Source organism: Stegostoma tigrinum, chromosome 37 (assembly GCF_030684315.1).
Source record: "Stegostoma tigrinum isolate sSteTig4 chromosome 37, sSteTig4.hap1, whole genome shotgun sequence".
Lineage (NCBI taxonomy): Eukaryota > Metazoa > Chordata > Chondrichthyes > Orectolobiformes > Stegostomatidae > Stegostoma > Stegostoma tigrinum.
Genome location: NC_081390.1, coordinates 308,497 through 327,817, shown reverse-complemented (window position 1 = coordinate 327,817; position 19,321 = coordinate 308,497).

Genomic DNA, 19,321 nt, shown 5'->3' with positions numbered 1-19,321 from the left:
GAGATGAGTTCGGTGGGGCAGGAGCAGGCTGAGACGATGGGTCAACCAGGGCAGGCAGGTTTGTGGATTTTGGGAAGGAGATAGAAACGGGCCGTGCGGGGTTGGGGAACAATGAGGTTGGAGGCTGTGGGTGGGAGGTCCCCTGAGGTGATGAGGTCGTGAATGGTGTTGGAGATGATGGTTTGGTGCTCGGGTGTGGGGTCATGATCGAGGAGGCGGTAGGAGGTGGTGTCGGAGAGTTGGCGTCTGGCCTCGGCGATGTAGAGGTCAGTGTGCCATACTACCACTGCGCCACCCTTGTCTGCGGGTTTGATGGTGAGGTTGGGGTTGGAGCGGAGGGAGCGGAGGGCTGACCGTTCTGCGGGGGAGAGGTTGGAGTGGGTGAGAGGGGTGGAGAGGTTGAGGCGGTTGATGTCTCGACGGCAGATTTCAAGCCCACCGACTCCCACAGCTACCTAGAATACACCTCCTCCCACCCACCCTCCTGCAAAAATTCCATCCCCTATTCCCAATTCCTCCGCCTCCGCCGCATCTGCTCCCACGACAAGACATTCCACTCCCGCACATCCCAGATGTCCAAGTTCTTTAAGGACCGCAACTTTCCCCCCACGGTGATCGAGAACGCCCTTGACCGCGTCTCCCGCATTTCCCGCGACACATCCCTCACACCCCACCCCCGCCACAACCGCCCCAAGAGGATCCCCCTCGTTCTCACACACCACCCTACCAACCTCCGGATACAACGCATTATCCTCCGACACTTCCGCCATTTACAATCCGACCCCACCACCCAAGACATTTTTCCATCCCCTCCCCTGTCTGCTTTCCGGAGAGACCACTCTCTCCGTGACTCCCTTGTTCGCTCCACACTGCCCTCCAACCCCACCACACCCGGCACCTTCCCCTGCAACCGCAGGAAATGCTACACTTGTCCCCACACCTCCTCCCTCACCCCCATCCCAGGCCCCAAGATGACATTCCACATCAAGCAGAGGTTCACCTGCACATCTGCCAATGTGGTATACTGCATCCACTGTACCCGGTGCGGCTTCCTCTACATTGGGGAAACCAAGCGGAGGCTTGGGGGCCGCTTTGCAGAACACCTCCGCTCAGTTCGCAAAAAACAACTGCACCTCCCAGTCGCAAACCATTTCCACTCCCCCTCCCCTTCTCTTGATGACATGTCCATCATGGGCCTCCTGCACTGCCACAATGATGCCACCCGAAGGTTGCAGGAACAGCAACTCATATTCCGCCTGGGAACCCTGCAGCCATATGGTATCAATGTGGACTTCACCAGTTTCAAAATCTCCCCTTCCCCTACTGCATCCCTCAACCAGCCCAGTTCGTCCCCTCCCCCCACTGCACCACACAACCAGCCCAGCTCTTCCCCCCAACCCACTGCATCCCAAAACCAGTCCAACCTGTCTCTGCCTCCCTAACCGGTTCTTCCTCTCACCTATCCCTTCCTCCCACCCCAAGCCGCACCCCCCGCTACCTACTAACCTCATCCCACCTCCTTGACCTGTCCGTCTTCCCTGGACTGACCTATCCCCTCCCTACCTCCCCACCTACACTCTCTCCACCTATCTTCTTTACTCTCCATCTTCGGTCCGCCTCCCCCTCTCTCCCTATTTATTCCAGTTCCCTCCCCCCATCCCCCTCTCTGATGAAGGGTCTAGGCCCGAAACGTCAGCTTTTGTGCTCCTGAGATGCTGCTTGGCCTGCTGTGTTCATCCAGTCTCACATTTTATTATCTATGAAGAAGTGACAGAAACATGTGACAATCAGAACTTTTCAAGCACGAGATGAAGTTTTGGTATTAGACAAAATAGGAACTGAAGATTCTTGGGAATCCGAGATGACAAAGTGTAGCGCTGGATGAACACAGCAGGCCAGGCAGCATCTTAGGAGCACAAAAGCTGACGTTTCAGGCCTAGACCCTTCATCAGAAGGGTTTAGGGCCGAAAGAGCAGCTTTCCTGCACCTAAGATGCTACTTGGCCTTCTGTGTTCATCCAGATCCACACCTTGTTATCTTGAAGTTTTGGTATTGTTGCCTGTACAAGGTGATCCACTAAAAAGCAAAACTCAGTGGTCCCTACAAAGTAATTGAAAGGGTCAGTAAGATCACATATTTAATTGATATTTGTGATTACAGAAAAAGAATCGACTATGTCACGTGAATATGTTAAAGCAGTACCAGTATAGAGAAGACAATGAGAATATACAGTTGCATCAGGTAGTAAGTGTAGTAAAAAAGAATATAAGAAAGATGAAAGGCAAAGACAACTGGACAATTGTCAAAGTGAATTTCCCACTATTAAATTAGCAAATTCAGAGAGATTAGAGAATTTAGACACTGTATTTTCATATCTGGAGAGATATACAGTGGGATTGTTTAGAAAATACAATGAAATTTGCAAAGATACACTTGGATGTAGCACATTAACCAACAGAGAATCTCTACAGTGCAGAAAGAGGCCATTTGGCTCATTGAGCCTGTACTGACCCTCAGAAGACCATCCTTCTAAACATATCCCAACCCTGATACCCAGCAGTAAGCACGGCTAGTCCACCTAAACTGCACATTGCTGGACACCGTGGAGCAATTTAGCACAGCCAGTCAACCTAACCAGCGCTTCTTCAGATGGTGGAAGAAACCCAGAACACTGATAGAAACCCATAAAAACACTGGGAAAAAGTGCAAACTCCAGACACAGTTATCCAAGGTTGGAATTGAAGTTGGGTCCCTGACACTGTGAGGCAACAGTGCCAACCACTGCACAACTGCGCCGCCAGACCATAATGTGGATATACAGGTATTTCTGCTACAATGTGTGTTTCATTAATGCGAATAGGCTGCAATGCCATTGATGAATAATGGACACTCTGTACAACATGAATTTCCTACTGTAGAGTGATTTTCTACAACAAATTTCCCTATAACATAATTTTCTATGGCAATTTCCTATAGCGCAAGGTCACACAAGAACGCAACAATGGTGTTATTGGAGAACTATCTGTGGGTAATTTGGAAATAAAACAAAAAACAAGGGAAATAAGCCAAGGTAACAGACGAAAGTCAATGCATGTTGGAGAACTAATTGATTGAACCAAGCCAGAGTATTGGAGTTGTCTTGTAGTATGGGCTACTAAACCAGATAGTTCAATCAGATTATGTGTAGACAATAGGAAAGTGAAATCCATTACAAATACGGATTCATATCCTATTCCCAGACAAGAAAATTCCATTGACGGAATTGGTAATGTGGCATTCTTTACCTAAAATTGATTTGTTAAAAGGATATTGACAAGTGATGCTGACAACGAGAGCCAAGGAGACCTCCACATTAGTCCCACCTAAGGCAACACAGTGGCTCAGTGGTTAGCACCACTGCCTCATAGCGCCAGGGACCCAGGTTTGATTCCACCCTCGGTGGAATCTTTGTGGAGCTTGCACATTCTCCCATGTCTGCTTAGGTTTTCTTCAGGTGGTCCGGTTTCCTCCATAGTCCAAAGATGTGCAGGTTAGGTGGATTGGCGAGGCTAAATTGCCCATAGTGTTCAGGGGTGTGTCTGGGTGGGATGCTCTGTGGATTGGTGTGACTTGTTGGGCCAAAGGGCCTGTTTCCACACTGTAGGGATTCTATTCTAATGGATTGTACTAATGTAGACTTACGCTATTTGGATTTAAGAATACTAAACCACATTTCAATGACGGAAAAGGAAGCATTAGCAGTGTTAACAGCTCTTCAACAAATCAAAGTTTATTTTCAAAACAGAAGTTCCTGAACTGTGATTTTTGTGACCATAATCCATGGAGATTTGTGAATGGTTTTAGAGATAAGATTTCAACGTTATGCAGATGGAGCTCAGGTCTTCAGCCATTTAACATAAAACTCCACATATTTCCAGGAAAGAAAATGTAATGCCTTATATAAATTGTTGTAAATTTAAAAACTTGACCAAGAATGTCAAATAATGACTGCAAATCTGGCAGAAGGAAGAATGAATAGGTGTGAGCTTTGTGCTTTGCTTGTTAATTAAGTGTTACTAACCTTGTCATTAAATGCATCTTGTTAAAAATGATGCTGCATGCTTTGAGGGTGGAGGCATGTTAGAACTCCTACTGATTTTTCATTATTTTTGTTTTCATCCATTTTATCAATCTTGGTTTGGAGCTGTGAACTGGGAATTGTGAGCCGAGGATCATCTGTGTAATCTTTTGGAACAGCTTGTTGGAAAAGGAAAAGGACAGATGAGCTTTTTGTTTGTTTGTGGGGCCAGACCGGAAGTTAATTGCAGGCTGATATTTGATTAAAAAGGGTTCCAACAGACATAATGAATATGAGAATAGCAGTCTGTTTAAATAGAAGTTGGCTATTAATGAGGTCAGTATTTGGGAACTGGTTCAGCGAGTCTGGAAGCAACCCCACACTCAAGCAGATGGAAGATGTTGAATGGTAATTGCGGCCTCGGGAAAAGACGTTCCAGTCTATCATGGTGGAACAAGAGTCTGGGTTGTGGTCGAACTGTTTCCAGGAGGAGATAAGTGTGGCTGCTGACATCACAACATGAATATTTGAAAGCTCTCTGCCCAATCTCCCACACTGGCTTTTAGATGCCCAGAGAGTAGAAAGCTAAGCTGCAAATATTGCCACCTTTACCTGAGTAAACTAAGGTGATCCTGATTGGTGGTTCCTGAAAAGTAACCAAGGAGTCCACATCTGTGCCTGTGCAACAACAATATTATGAAAGTCATTTAAGTAATCTGGCCTGTCTTGTTACTTTCTCTTATTTATCCTTTAACAGTGTTTGTCTATAAAGCTTTTGTGTGAATGGGGCCTGAAAACAAATGTTTTTGGTTTAAAGCACAGACATTAATCAGGTTACCTTGTTTTTATATTTTATCTGCGGAAGTTATTGCATATTCATTAAATTGTTAAAACCTTTGTTTGGGATACAAAACTGGTACCTGGAAGGAATTATTCTCAAAGGCTGGGATTGGTTATCCATAGTCTGGTTAGAAACCTTTGGTTCATCTGTCTGTTTCTGTCTTGTGACACCACACATATACCCAGTTTCCTTTGCTCCTGCAATCCCTTTAGAATTGTGTCCCCTATTTTACACTGTCTTTCAATGCTCTTCCTGCCAAAATGCATCACCTCACACCTCTTTTGGACTGAAGCTCATTTGTCACCTACCTACCTATTCCACCAACTTGTCAATACCCTTCTGGAATTCTACACTGTCCTTCTCCCAGTTTACAATTCTTCCAGATTTTCTGTGATCTGCAAACTTTAAAATTTCCCCAGCACACTAAGGCCTTTATCATTATTGTACATCAAGGAAAGCAAGGGTCCCAATACATCCCTGTGGAATTCCACTACAAACCTTCCCTCCAGATCAAAATATCCAGTGGCCAACACACTTGAATTCCTTTCAGCGTTAAACTTTGTATCTACGTTGCTATTGACCCTTTGATTCCATAACCTAAAATGTTCCTCAAGTCTGTTGTGTGACACTGTATCAAATACCTTCTGAAAACTCTATACGTACCACATCAACAGCGATGACCTTACTGAAGCCCTTATTGCTTCAGTAAATGTTAGAAAATTTGTTAAATATGATTTTCTCTTCAAAATTCATGATGCCTCTTCCAAATCAACCCTTTTTTTTTCCATGAAACTACTAATTCTATCCTGAATAATTTGTCTGTAGAAGTTTCCCCACCACTGAAGTTAAACTGACTAATTTGTAATTGCTGGGATGTTCCTTAGAACTTTCTTTGAAAAATGCAATAGTGTTGCAATCCTCCAGTCTTCTGGCACCTCCACAGAGTCTGGAGAAGACTGAAAGCTTGTGGCCAGTGCCCCTCCAATTTCTACTCTCACGTCCTCTTAACAGCCATGGACACTGTTATTCAGGGGCTTGGTTAGAGCATGTTTGCTATCAACAATGCTAAACAGTACGTCTGTTCTTCAGATAAATTGGGGCCAGACCTCAAAGTATTTCTTAAAATAGTATTTATTAGCAATATAAGCATGTAACGATACTGCAGTAGGGATCTTGGCTTAGAGCTGATCTGGTTCTAATCCATAAGCAGCATCTTGAACAATATCTTGACCAGTTGGGTCACAGTGGAAATGACAGCATATTTCAGAGGTTCAGCTGCATACTCATTAAGCCCTGTTGCTACATGTCATCCCAAGGCATCCACAGTTTACCGAAATTATGTTTTTCATTAATGATTGAAGACATTAAAACAAAATACTTCCATTTCACTGGCAGCATTTTCAACGCCACCACATTCCTCCAAATTGTCCTCAGTTTGTTCACAGATACTAACAATGAAGTGTCCCCAGTTCTTACAGAATTGTTATGGTGCAAAAGGTGGCCATTTGGTCCATTGTGTCTGCACTGGCCCTTCAAATGAGCATTATTATCCAGTGCCAATTTTCTACCGCTATTTCTATACAGATAATCATCCAATGCTCTTTTGAACACTTCAATTGAACCTGTCTGCCATTTCCAGGCAGTGCATTCCATCAATTTGCACTGATCTTGTCATTCATAACGGTACAGAAAGGCGATGGTCTGAGGTATGATTTTGAAGGATGTTTTCAGAGTTAAAATGAAAAGATTAGGAATAGTGGCATCATTCCAGGTCTTATGGTTTGGAAAGGACTGGTTGCTTGGACAGCTGCATCAGTATGGTGGGTGCTCAATGAGAGGCACCACTTCTTCTTAACAGCCTTTTGAATGCTCTCAGATTGTAGCACTCTTTCAGGAAATGAAGAGATCTCCTTGCACTTTCTAAACTCCACTAGGGCCTCAGTTGATTTCCTCTTTTTGTACCTATACAAACATCTTTTTTCTTTTGTAACCAGTTTTGGATATTCCTAGACATCTAGAGTTCTCTGGGCTTATCATGACTACATTTCACTGTAAAGGTAACATATTGCAATTACATTTCACCCTGAAGGAAACATCTTGGTCCTATACTCTCCCCACTTTCTTTTGAATGGTCCTCCATTGTTTTGCTATAGATTATCCCACAGGTAGCTGTTCCAAGTTAAATTTAGTCAGATTCTGCCTTATTTTAATAAAATCTGACTTCCCCAGTCCAAAATAGTTTATGCAGACCATTGTTTCCCTTTCCCATAACAAACTTAAATCATATTGTGTTGTGGATACATCACAAAGTGCTTCCCTACTGTTACCTTTAACATCAGCCTGGCTTTGTTCCCCAGAATTAGGTCCTGCACTACTCTGTTCATTGTTTGATCTCCTATGTGTTAGCATAAAAAGTTCTCAAAGTTTACATTTCAAGAAATCTGCCTCCTTCAAACACTTTAACACTATGACTATTCTAATTCATATGGGGAAGTTGAAATCCTCGAATATAAATTACTCTAATATGAATTATTTTTACATTACGTAGTGAATTGTCTACATTTCTACTCCTTTATTACCTGTTGACCGGGGGCCTATAATACACCCTCAACAATTTGTCTGCCCCCTTTTTATTCCTAAGCTATTCTCACAAGGCCTCATTTGAAGACTCTTCAAAAATATTGACTCTTGTTACTGCAGTAACTGACTCCTTAATAATGTTGCAGTACCTTCTCTATTACATCCTATACTCTAGAATGTTGTCTCTCCTGCCCCTCCCTCTACTACAGTGATGGCAACAATATCACACTTCCAGATGTCAATCCACTTCCTTAACTTATCTATCTTTTCTATAACACTCCTAGCATTAAGGTAATGCCCATCTAGCCTTCCCTTATACTCTTGAAACTCAGCATGGCTAAACTCCCTCTGTCTTAGTTCCTTAACTCTAGTATGCTATGTTCCAACTGTACTAACGTTCTATGTCCCCTCCTACTGCCGAACTTGAATACCTCCCATAACACAAGCAAACCCACCAACAAGTTGGTGTCATTCTGGTTCAGATGCAGACCGCCCTGCTGGAAGATTCCCGTGGTCAGGAATCTAAAACCCTCCCTGCTACACCAACTCTTGAGACATGCATTCATCTTATCACACTTTCTTGTTTCTGCAGTCACTGGGAGTAATTTAGAGATTACAAGCTTTGAGATTCAGCTTCTTAAATTGACTGCCTAGCTCCCTGAATTCTTGATGAGGACCCTCACCCATCATTCTTCCTACATCATTGGTACCAACATATACCACAACCTCTGATTTATCACCCTCTCCTTTCAGGCTGCCCTACAGCCATTCAATGATATCCCAAACCAGGCCCCAGTGAGGCAATACACTATCTAGCAGGTCGCATCTGTTTATTTAGTGTCCTCAGCTCATCGACTTTATTCACTATACTTCTTGAGTTTATAAATACGCAGTGCGTCTGCCATGGCAGGTGATGGAAATTGAGTCCATTAAGTATCTGGAATTAAGAGTCTAATGATGACCATGAATCCATTGCTGATTGTTGGGAAAAACCCATCTGGTTCACTAATGTCCTTTAGGGAAAGAAACTGTCATCCTTACCTGGTCTGGCCTACATGTGACTCTGTCAGGTTCGTTTTCGGAGACCCTCGCGGACTTGCTGCAATAACAAGACACTGACCTGTTTAGAAAAACACAAATCCTTTTATTACCAAGCAAGTACAAGTTGTGGAGAATCACTGTACTCAACCCGGCACAGTGTGCAGAGTCTCGCAAGTAATTCTCTCCGAGCAGCGGACTGTCCCCACTTTTTATACTTTACAGAAGACATGATAAAGAAAACAATTTCACAATTTACAAAAGACATGATTCATGAAACAATTACTACAGCAGACAAAGACAGGATACCAAACAAGTATTGCATCAAGAACATAAAAGACTAGGATATAGTATCGATTGCTAGTGAAGTAGCTGCTAATGGCAGGAGGCGATTTCGAGTTGTTGACCGGGACAGATTCTGATTTCAAGTTGCCAGTGTGTCTGGCTAGAACAAAGTCAGTGCCCTGGCCGCCTTTGTCAGTGACAGAAGTTACATGCTTTAGAGGTTTCACACCTTTACAAATTTTCCCCACCTAACCCTATTTGAAACAGTTTGATTCTAATTTTAATTCAGTCAGGAAGCTTAAGACAGTGACTGCATACCAATGTGCGAGAAGATAAGGAGTTACAAAAGCTTTACCCTGAATTCCTAGCTGGGCAGGAAGCTTCAGGGCAGTGCCTGCATACCTATGTGTAGGTAGATAAGAGTTTACTTCGAAAAATTGAAGTCTCTGCGTAGGAATCAAATGCAGATAAAAGACTTTAATTTATAGAAGTATAGAAATCAATGGGATGTTATCACATTAACATCTCAACTCCAGACCCACAGCAATGTGGTTGACTGCCCAATGGGCAATAAATGCGTCACCAGCAATGCCCTCATGCTGTGAATAAATTAAAAAAAAAACAATTTGTAAGACCTAGATGAGCAGGGCTTACAAAAGGATGAGGGCTCACATTTACTGAATGTAAGAAATTGAAGTAGGCCAATCTGCTCTATGGTCCTCCTCAGCCATTTTTATAATTGTGGTTCATTGAATTGTGGCCTCAACTTCATTATCCTTGAGGCTGGTTGGTTCACCGAGCTGGTTTGTTGCTCGGCAGACGTTTCGTTACCATGCTTGTTAACACCCTCACTGTAGCAGTGCTTCATTATCCTTCCTGCTCCCCACTTGTCCATGCCCGATGGTCTTGGAGAGGGAGTACACTAAGTTGGATCTATTGGAGACCATCCATGACCAATGGATAGGTCAGAGGACAAAGTGTCTCAGAGGCATCAATAACAATATTCTGGTTTGGTTAGTTGTACGCATAGCGTCATACAGCACTGAAGCAGATCCTTTGATCCAATTCGTCCATGCTGACCAAGTTTCCCAAATTAAACTAGTCCAACTTGCCTGCATTTGGCCATGTCCCTCCAAACTTTTTATATTCATGTACCTGTCGATATGTTTTTTTTTTAAATGTTATAACTGCACCTGCGCTCAACCCTTCTTTTGGTAGTGCATTCCACATATGCACCGCTCTCTGTGTGAAAAAAGTTGCCCCTCTAATACTTTTTAAATCTTTCTCCTCTCACATTAAAAAATATATTCCCTTGTTTTGAAGCCCCTAACCCTAGGGGAAAGACCTTTGCTATTCATCTTATCCATACCCCTCATGATTTTATAAACCTCTATAAAGTCACCCCTCAACATCCTACACCGCAGTATAGAAGTCCCAGCCTACCTAGCCTCTCCAAATAACTCAAGCCCTCCAGTCCGGGCAAAATTCTTGTAGATATTTTTCTTAATTTCAATCGAATAGTTACTGATTCTGGCTTTATTCAGTTAGATTGATGCATATTTAATGTATCTAGGGAGGAAGGAATGGTCCAATGAAACTAAAACTGTTCTGAATTTCAATCTTGGATGGATGACGTTACTGATTCTATCAAGTCATTTTACAGATTGTAAGAATCAGACAATTTGCAGATGGTAAACTCAAATTAGATGCCACATCAAGATCTGACCGAGTCACACACTTCATCAGTACCTGGATATTATAAGCCTTTGAATGTGGAAGGAGAAGTGTTTGTTTTGTCTAAGAAGAGAAACATCAGTGTGACTGAAGAAAGTGCCAAGACATGCTCAGGGTAAGAGCTCTGACTGGAAAGAGCTTTAAACACTGAGTGAGATTGTTCCAGTGAACTTACTGTGGAAAAGGCTTTATCTGTTTACACAGACTGTAGTTCACCCAACCTGAATAGAGACGAGGACACTGGCTTCATTGAGAAAGCATGGAAATGGGGCGTCTATGGGAAGAGATTCTCCTGCCCATCCTGGCTGGAAACTTAGTGACATACTTACACTGGGGAAAGATCACTTGCCTGCTCTCAGTGTGGGAAGGGATTTACCCAACTAACCAATCTCATTTCACATCAACTTATTTATCCTGACATGAGATTGTTTAGGTATACTAAGAACAGCCTTGAAAACAAACAAAATTTGCTGACACACCAATTAATTTACAATAGGCTGAAACAGTTCACCTGCCCTCGGCGTGGGAAGAGATTCACTCAACTAACTAATTTCACTTCACATCAACTTATTATCCTGACATGGGATTTTTAAAAAAATATACTAAGAACAGCTTTAAAAGCAAACAGAATTTGCTAACACACCAATTAATTCACAATAGGTCGAAACAATTTACCTGCTCTAAGTGTGGGAAGGGATTCAGTCAGCCCTCCCACCTCTCCTCACATCAGCTTGTTCACTTAGCCATGAGGCCTTTTAAATGTTCTGATTGTGCAAGATGCTTTGAAACAAAATTAACCTGCTGACACACCAGCGGATTCACACGAACCATTCACCTGACATTAATGTGGGAAGTGATTCACTTACCAAAGTACTTTCACATCACATCAAATTGTTCACTCTGACAAGAGACTTTTGAAATGTATCGAACATGAGAACAACTTTAAAAGCAAAAGGACTTGGCTGCATTCACACTGGGGAGAAAGAATTCACCTACTTAGAGTATGGGAAGGGATTCCCTCATTTAACCAGACTCACCTCACATCAATATGTTCATACCGATTGAGTTTTGATGACTCACCAGTGCACTCACATTGGAGGGAGGCCATTCACTTGACCTGAGCGCAGGGAGGAATTTAATCACCCATCCTTCTGCATGAAACCCCAACTGTGGGAAGGGATTCACTCAGCTCAAGCACCTCACTCACACCAATGCGTTCACTCTGACATGAGACCTTCTCAATGTTCTGACTGTGAAAAGAGCTTTAAAACCAGATTCTGTTCTCTTACTAGCACATGCACATTGAAGACAGACTATTCACTTGCTCTGAGTGAATGAGGGATACATTTATCCATTCCTCAGTCTGAACCACTATTGAGTACCCTCTGAAGACAGACTGTTCACCTGCTTCAATTCATTCACTTATCCACTCTTCAGTCACACCAGTGAGTTCATAGCTGACTGCAAGCTTTGGATGTCACTGTTATGGATGCTATTAATCAAACACATAGACAAGAATCTCTACAGTGTGGATGCAAGCCATTTGGCTCATCAAGTCCGCAATGACCCTCTGAAGGCTATCTACCCAGAGCTACCCCCTTTGTTGTCCCTGTAATCCTGCATTTACCACCAACCCACCTAACCTACACATCTTTGGACTAAGGGAGGAAACCTTTGTAGATATGGGGAGAATATGCAAACTCCATACTGACAGTTGCCTGGGATTCCTGGCACTGTGAGGGAGCAATGCTAACCACTGAGCCACTGTACTGACAACTGGGGTTTTTTTTCAGTTGATGTCAATAATTCTGTAACTAGGCTGGAGTTTAAAATTCTAGGTTATAGTTGAAATAAATCAGCTTCGTGTCAACCATATGTTGCTTGAGTTCCCAGTTTCTGTAAGTTGAGGGAAGACTTATTGATATCCTGTTAACAACTGTTATATTGTTTTTTTTCTTTGATAATGAAAGGTTTGCATTTATATAACTCCTGTTACAATTTCAGAATGTCCCAGAATGCTTTACAGCCAATCTTTTGAAGTACAGTTGCTGTTGTAGTCTAGGAAATCAGTGGCAAAAATTACACAGCAAGAATAAACAAATAGGAAGTGTGATTCTGACCAGATAACCTGTGGGTGATGTCTGATGGTGAATAAATATAGAACAATTACCCCAGGAGAAAAATTCTAATCTCTGTTTTAAATGGGTGAGCCCTTATTTTAAAACAGTGACCCCCTAGTTACAAATTTTTTCACGAGGAAACACCTTTCTCATGTCTACCCTATCACAATGCCTCATGTTTCAATCAAGTATACTCTTCCTCTTTAAATTTTAGCAGATACAAGCAGAGTCACTTTTCTTCAAAACAGAACTCACCAATAAGAGACAATAGGAACTGCAGATGCTGGAGAATCCGAGATAACAAGGCATAGAGCTGGATGAACACAGCAGGCCAAGCAGCATCATAGGAGCAGGAAGGCTGACGTTTCGGGCCTAGACATGTAATAGTCCGGTACCCTTTTCTGAATTGTCTCCAATGCATTTGTATCCTCCCTTAAATACGGTAGCTGATATTGTACAGGATACTACAGCTGTGGTCTCACAAATGTACTTTATAACTGAAGCTTAAACTCCCCACTTTTGTATTTAATTCTCCTTCTGTTAGCTTTCCTTGTTACTTGCTGTACCTGCCTATTAACCTTTTACAATTGATGCCCTCAGGCAACCAGATTCCTCTGCTTCTCAGAGCTCTGCAACTCTCACCATTTTTGACATACATTTTTATTCTTCCTACCATAATGAACAATTTCTCATTTTCCCAATTATATTCCCTTTTCAGGTCCTTGCCCATAAACTTAAACTCTCTTTAATCCTCTATCCACCTTTATCCTTCCATACCTTTCTACTATCTTTGTGTCATCAGCATATTTAGCATACCATGCCAAAACCATGTCAGTGGTTTTATCTATATAAATGTTAAAAAAATTGAGTCCCCAGCACTAATCCCTGTGGTACATGACTCATTATGTCTTGCCAACCAGAAGATGCCACATACACTTCTGACATCTGTTCCCCGTTAGCCAACCAATATTTAATCCATGGCCAATCTGTTGTGTGCTCTACCATAAACTTATATTTTCTATAATAACCTTTGATGTGGTATGTTATCAAATGCCTTCTGGAAATCTAAGTACTTGTTCCCTTTTGTCTATAACATGTTACTTTCTCAAAGAATTCCAATAACTTGTTTAAATGATTTCCTTTTCACAAAACCATATTGACTCTGCATGATTATTTTGATCTTTTTCTCAGGCTTTCCATATAATGTGTTTGATAATAGCTTCTCACAGAGAAAAGATAACAGACGTTGTTTTTACATCTGTAGTTTCCTGCTTTCTGTGTCCATGTTCTTTTGAATCAAAGAGTTATGATTACTATTTTCCAAACTAATGGAACATTCCCTGAATCTAGGGAATTTATAAAAGCCTCAAAATTGACATCATCTTATCTCACTGGTCACTTCATTTAAGATCCTTGGAATGTTGTCCATCAAAACGTTCAGCCTGCAGTTCCAGCAATTCACTGAACATCACTTCTCTCATGATAGTAATTTTCTTCAGTTCCTCCCTACCTTTCCATTTCCTGACTATCATGGCTCTGGGATGTTAACTAGAGTCATGGAGGCATAGATACCTACAGCTCAGGAAACTTCAGCCCAATGTGGTTGTGCCAGTCAAAAACCACCACCTAACTATTCTAATCATATCAGAGATAATGGGAACTGCAGATGCTGAACAATCCGAGATAACAAAGTGTGGAGCTGGATGAACACAGCAGGCCAAGCAGCATCTTAGGAGCACAAAAGCTGGCATTTCAGGTGTTCCTAAGATGCTGCTTGGCCTGCTGTGTTCATCCAGCTCTACACTTTGTTATCAGTAATAAACCTCTATAAGGTCACCCCTCAGCCTCCTATGTTGCAGCGAAAACAGCTGCAGCCGATCCAGAGACAGTAGGAACTGCAGATGCTGAACAATCCGAGATAACAAAGTGTGGAGCTGGATGAACACAGCAGGCCAAGCAGCATCTTAGGAGAACAAAAGCTTTCTGGTGAAGGGTCTAGGCCCGAAGCGTCAGCTTTTGTGCTCCTATGTTGCTGCTTGGCCTGATGTGTTCATCCAGCTCATCCCTTTGTTACCTAATTATTCTAATCTCATTTTCCAAGCACTTGGACCATAGCTTTGTGTGACTTGGCATCTTAAGTGCACATCTAAATACTTCTTAAATGTTATGAGGGTTTCAGCCTCAGCTCTATTTCTAGGCAGCAAATTACAGATTCACCTTTGAGCCAAAAGGTTTTCTTCTCATCTCCTCTAAATCTTCTGCCTCTCAGCTTAAATCTATGTCCCCTGGTCATTGATCACTCAATCAAGGGTAAAGGTTTCTCCTGCCTATGCCCCTCATAATTTTATACATCTCAATTATGTCACCTCTCAACTTCCTCTGCTTTAAATAAATCTTAATCTTAACATACACTGAGAGGGACAGAAAAACACCTGCCAGAAAGGTTCTGAATTTTGACAATGTATGCAGGGTAAGTTCCTACGGCAGTATGTTTTAGATGTGACAAGGGGACAAGCAAATTGGATTGAAATGATCGATGTGCCTGATTTAATGAGTGAGCTGGTAGTTCGTGAGCATTTTCATAGAATTATAGATAGTAATAGAATCATAGAATATCTACAACATGGAAATAGGCCATTCGGCCCATCGAGACCATATTGACCCTTTGGAGAGCATCCCACCCAGACCCATCTCCCTACCCGTGTGATGCTGCATCTCCCATAGCTAGCACGTGCACATCCTTAGACAGTACAGGCAATTTACCATGGCTAATTCACCTAAATCTTCACATGTTTGAACTGTGTGAGGTAAACCAAGCACCCGGGGGTAACCCACACATACAGGCGAGAACGTGCAAACTCTACACAGGCAGTTGCCTGAGGCTGGACTTGAACCCGGGTCCCTGGTGCTGTTAGGCAGCAGTGTTAGCCGATGAACTACTGCGCCACCTGTTTATTAAACAATTATGTTTCATTTAACATTTATAAGAGATATAAGAATACCAGAATGTTGGACTTAAGTAAGGCGGACTTTTCTAGGATGAGGCAGAGATTGTTCGCAGTGATTAGGAAGCTCTGCTAATAGGTGAAACAACCACTAGATCAGGGTATTTTTTAGAAGGCAAAAAACTAAATATTAAGGATGTCCAATGAGATTTGGGGATCAGGTGCACAGCTCTTTAAAATACTGCAAACTGGTGGAGAAAATAGTCAAGGCGGCTAATGGAATGCTCCACCACTGACCCTCAGCAGCTGCAGTGTGCAGATCAATAAGATGCACTGCATAAATTCACCAAATATCCAATCCCATGACCACTTCCATCTAGAAAGACAAGGGCAGCAGATACACAGGAATACCTCCACTTTCAAGTTCCCCTCCAAGCCACCGACCATCCTGACTTGGAAATATACCACCGAACCTTCACTGTCATTGGGTCAAAATCATAGAATTCCCTCCCTAATGGCACTGTGGGTCAACCCAAAGCATGCAGACTGCAGTGGTTCAAGAAGGCAGCTCACGACCATCTTTTCAAGGGCAACTAGGGACAGGCAATAAATGCTGGCCAGTCAATGATGCCCACATCCCACAAAAATGAATTAAAAAAAGGGTTGGGATATAGACATTCAGTTATACAAATTCTACTCAGATCCCGCTTAGCTGTGAGCAGATTTGGGCTGTTTTGGCCCTGCAGAGAGTTCAACTCAAGTTTATAAGGATGATACATGGACTTCATGAGTAGAGATGAGGCAAATTAGGTTCTTACTCTTTTGAATTTAAAAGATTAACATGACTTAATCAAGGTATGTAAGATATTAACAAGGAAGGAAAGCATAGCTAAAGATAAGATTCTAAAAGCAGGGGCCGAGTCTAATAATTAACACCAGGCCATTCAGGGGAGATGTTAGAAAGCACTACTACAGATAAATATTGGCAAGGCTTGGAACCCCCAAATGCCAGTCAATGCTAATTCATTTGTTAAAATTAAATCTGAGATAGACAACACTTTGTTAATCCAGAGTCTCAACGGATAAGAGCCTCAGGCAGGCGTATGGAGTTAGGACATTTTTAGGATCTTTTTGAATGACAGAGCAGACCTGAGGGGCTGAATGGCCTACTTCCGTTCCTATGTTCTTATGAAAACCATCCCAGTTTGTCCAATCTCTCTTCACAACTGAAACTCTCCAGCCCAGGCAACATTCTGGTATATCTCTTCTACAACCTCTCCAGTGCTGTCACATCCCTCCTGTAATGTAGATCCTAGAACTGCACACATTACTCTATAGCTGTGGCCTAATCAATGTTATATATAGTTTCAGCATAACTTCCCTGCTCATAACGTCATTGCGTCAATTAATAAAGCTTAGTGTCCTTCCTGAACCAATTTATCCACCTGTTCCTGATATATTAGGGACTATTGAACATGCACATCAAAGTCCCTCTGATCTTTGGAGCTTGCCAGGGTCTTACCTTTCATCATGTGTTCCCTTGCCCTGTTTGTCCTGCCTAAATATATCATCTCATATTTACTGATCAACATACTTACATTCAAATCTAAATCATTTATATAAACCATAAACAGCAGAGCTCCAACACTGACCCCACTGGCACTCCACTGGGCACAGACTTCCAGTTCGAAAAACACACCTCAACCATCACTCTCTGCTTTTTGGTTCTCAGCTAATTGTGCACCCAATTTGCCAAATTTCTTTGGATCACTCTTACGTTTGCTATCAGTCTCCCATGTGGGATCTTATCAAAAGTCTTGCTTAAGTCTAAGTGGGCTACATCAGAAGCATTGCCCTCAGTTACACAAACATGGGCACCTCTTCAAGAAATGGATCACGTTGGTCAGACATGACCTCCCCTTAATATATGCATTTCCTTCCATTATTAATTCCCAACTCACTTTCCTAGGAATATAGAAAGTAGAACCAGGAGTAGGCTGTTTAGTCTTTAAGTTTAGAATCATAGAATTACTGCAGTATGGAAGCAGTATGGCCTATCAAATCCACTCTGATCCTCCAAAGAGCATGCCACCACCAACCCACCCGCCTTCCCCCAGTAACCCTGCATATCCAATGGCTAATCAATCTAACCTACACATCTCTGGACATTATGGACAATTTAGTATAGCCAATCCACCTAATCTTTGGACAGTGGGAGGAAACTGGAGCAGACACAGTGAGAATGTGCAAACTCCACTTAGTACCCAAGAATAGAATCCTGCACACTGTGAGGCAGTAGTGCTATCCACTAAGCCACCGTGCCAACCTGCTTGCCCTTCCATTCAATATGATCAATGTTCACTGTGTTAACCTTTTACTTTTTTTAAGAATCTAGAGAAATTCCTGATTTTTTTAAAAGAAATACTGCTGTCTTTCTATCATACTCCAACTTTTGTCTCCTTATTAACTTTGTTGTCATATTTTTGCTGCGTTATACATTCAGCCAAATTTCCAGACACTAAAAAAAGTGGAAAGGCAGGTTGTGAGAGAGATACAGTTTGGAGACAGATTAAGTTAGAGATTTTAAGTAAGGAGGCAAAAAGTTGGAAAATGGAATATAATGTAGGAAGTTGTTCATTTTGGAAGGTAGGGCCAAAGAAGAGAATATTATTTAAATGGACTAAAACTGCAGAAAGCTGCAACACAAAGGGGCTCTGAAGTACTTGGGCAGAAAGCACATAAAGTTAGCATATGGGTGCAGCGGATAATCAGCAAAGCTAAAGGAATACCGACCCCTATTTCAAGGATTTGATTTATAAGAATACTGTACAAGGTGCTGGTGACACCACATCTGAAGTACTGTGAGCAGCTTTGGTCCCTTTACTTAAGGAAATATATCATTTCATTGGTGGTATTTCAGAGAAGGTTCACTTAGATGATTCTTAGTATGGACGGATAGTCTTATAAGCAAAGGCTAAACAGGTCAATACTTTACTCGTTGGAGTTTAGAAGAATGAAAGGTGAGCTCATTGAAACAAACAACATTCTTAAGGGGCTTGATGGGAAACTGCTGAGAGATGTTTCTCCTCATGGGAGGGTCTAGAACCAGTGGGCATAGTCTAGGAATAAAGAGACACCAATTTAAGACTGAGATGAGAAGGAATTTCTTCTCTCAGTGGGTTGTCAGTCCTTGGAAGTCATTCCTACAGAGAGCTGTGGGGCAGAGTCCTGCATAGTTAGGGCTGATAACGATAGATTCTTGATCAGTAGGGGAAATGATGGGTTTTGATGCGTTGGGGGGGGTGGTGGGGGCGGCGGTGGGGACGGGGGGTGGGGGTGGCGGGTGGGGGTGTGGGGGCGGCGGGTGGGGGTGGGGCGGCGCGGGGGTGGGTAGTGGCAAAAGAGGGACCGATTACATTGTGAGATCATTGGGTGTGAATGGTTGATTATAATGTATATTATTCTCAAGAGCAAGTTTCTCAGTTGTGTGGACATCATCCATAGGATAGATGGAAAACTTCTTAACCTCAACTAGTTGAAATCCAAGAAGGAAACAACGTCAACCTCAATCATGGAACTTCAGTGTTTGGAAGACTACTTCATCTCTGCTGTCTCAGAAGAGAATCTTCAAGCCTCGTTTAATGCCCTTATGGAAGTACGTCAAAGAAATTGTCTCAGTCTCAACCTGAAGAAAATTCAACTACTTTGCCAACCCATCCCA